This window comes from Oreochromis niloticus, linkage group LG22, assembly GCF_001858045.2.
Source record: "Oreochromis niloticus isolate F11D_XX linkage group LG22, O_niloticus_UMD_NMBU, whole genome shotgun sequence".
NCBI lineage: Eukaryota > Metazoa > Chordata > Actinopteri > Cichliformes > Cichlidae > Oreochromis > Oreochromis niloticus.
The window spans coordinates 34,388,947-34,391,404 of NC_031985.2; the positions used below are offsets into that span (position 1 = coordinate 34,388,947).

Genomic DNA, 2,458 nt, shown 5'->3' on the forward strand with positions numbered 1-2,458 from the left:
CCTTTGTACATTTGCCCTGTGTAATCATCCTGCAGCCTTAGCAACAACAAAAAAAAAAAAAACAGCCAGAAAGCATAATATTTCCACCTCTATGCTTGACTGTGGGGATGGTGTTTTGGGGGTCATACTCAGCGTTCCTCTTCTTCCAAACATGATGAGACAAGTTAATACCAAAGAGATCAATTTTGGTTTCATCTGACAAGAGCACTATCCTAAGTTGCCTCTGAGTTATTTAAATGTTCACTGGCTACTTTAAGACGGTTCTATACATGTGCCTCCTTGGGCTTTGAGCTGCAAGATTTCAATACTTGAGGCGACTTTTGTTGTGATTGGGCGCTATATAAATAAAATTGAATTGAATTGAATACATTACGGTGTAGTGTATTACCAATGGTGTTCTTGGTGACTGTAGTCATAGCCACATTTAGATCATTAACAATCTCTTCCTTTGTAGTCTTGGGCTGATCCACCACCTTTTACATGATCGTCCTTGCCTCATGAGGCATGGAGCTCCAGACAAAGGGCAATTGACGGTGAGTTTATATTTCGTCAGTTGTCACCTTCTGAGCATGTTTGTCGGTCTATGGTCTTGCCCCTGATGTCCTCTGTTGAACAGGTTGAAATGGAAGTAACAACTGGACAACGGGACAAGAGAATTCTCAATCTTCAAAAAAGCAAACCAAAAAAAAACCTTTGAAGTCCCAGCTGAATCCCAGACTGCATGCCCTTCTAAACGGCCCCAAACCAAGGAGAGTGCATGACCTGCTGAGAAGCCCCAGGCACAAGCATCTTCATTGGGTCCTGTCCAATCCAAGCCAGAGCCCCTAGGTCCTGAGCTGCCTGACCCTGAATCATGACCCTATGGATCCCGAGCTACTTGAGCTTCCCGAATTTGTGGACCTAGATCCCAAGCAGTCCTGTCACCCTTCATTTTGACCCTTGAGAGTCTCTTCCTCCACCTTCCACCTCCTCTTGCACCAGATGGCTTCTTTCTCCACCAATGCTGGCCAATGGTTGAGGAGTTGGGGTTTACTGGCTTTCCGGTGTGCCCTCTGAACTGTTTTGCCTACTCTACTGGCTTCTTGCTAAGAGTTTAGAAAAGGTATTGGCTAAGTATCTTACAGCTTACAGTATTTGACTTGGACAAACTACAGTACACTTAACAAATTTCAATCTGGCTTTCATAGAGCTTATTCTACTGAAGCTGCGCTTCTTAGAGTGTCCAGTGACATTTTGATACAAAAAGATGCAGGAAAATGTTCTGTTTTGCAGATGTTGGACCTTACCTGTGCTTTTGATACTGTTGACCACCACATTTTGCTTGATAGGTTGAAATTTTGGGTGGGCGTATCTGCTTTGAAGTGGCTCGCATCATATCTGTCTGAACTGTGTTTTTCTGTGGTTGTTTCTAAGTACAGGTGTACATCCTCTTCTCTTAGCTATGGTGTGGCCCAAGGTTTTGTATTGGGAGCTTCATTGTTTCTATTATATCTCCTCCCTCCTCAGCACACTATGAGGGTATTTAAGGACATTTGCTATCACTGCTATGCAGATGACATTCAATTAGATATGTCTTTTAATCCCTAAGATAATTCAAGCTGCAGATCTTGAATGAGTGCTTAGACTCTATTAAAAGTTGCATAGCTGACAACTTTCTCAAACTTAATGAAGAAAAAAAATGAATTCGTTGTTTGAGCCCCTGATAGATTTGTGCCTGGGGTTAATGAAAGCTTTTGGTCCTCTTGTGACATTTGCTAAATTGTTCATCAGGAGCCTTGGGGAAACTCTACTCTCACTTTGGATGCTCATGTCAAATCTCTGTTAGATATTGAAATATTGCCAAGTTAAGTCTCATTGTGTTACGCTCTGAACTGATTGGTTGTTTTTCATGCATTTATTTGATCATGTTTGGGTTACTGTAATTCACTGTTAATTTGTCTAAAAAAAAACTCCCTGGAATGTTTGCAGGTTGTTCAAAATGGAGCTGTGAGGATTCTAACCAGGGGCAATTCTAGGATTAGAGCTTTGGGGGTGCTGAGCACCCAGAGAGCTGCCCATCCAGGCAAGATAAACTTTACACATCAGAATGAGACTTCTTCCCCGTCTCTGTCAGTCCCTGCATCCTTAAATGTCTCCAGTTGTCCCAAGTTCTCTCTGACTGTCTCCTTGGTGCATTTAAACCCCTGTTCCTCCCTGTCCTCATCGTCTGTTGTCTTCATCTCTGTTATCAGTCATCATAATTTTACCATCTCTGTGCAAGTCTGCAAATTTCTTTCTTAAATCATATGATTCTTAAATTCAACAAGTCTCTCTGTGCCTGGGTCCTCGTCTCAAAACATGACATCGCTGTTTTGTACATTTTAACACAATTTAATCCCCACATTTGAGAAAGAAAGGCAAAACACTTTTTTTGAAAAGTCTGTAACAAAACCATCAAATCTGATAAAGGTTATTTAAA

General features: G+C 41.6%; 1 long non-coding RNA gene across 1 annotated transcript; it reads left to right on the forward strand.

The window, feature by feature from the left end:
- Positions 1–454: 454 nt before the first annotated feature.
- LOC112843434 (uncharacterized) lies at positions 455–2,102 on the forward strand. Its single transcript, XR_003215761.1, has 3 exons — positions 455–533; positions 617–1,102; positions 1,969–2,102. It is a non-coding gene; the product is annotated as an uncharacterized LOC112843434 (long non-coding RNA).
- Positions 2,103–2,458: the final 356 nt, after the last annotated feature.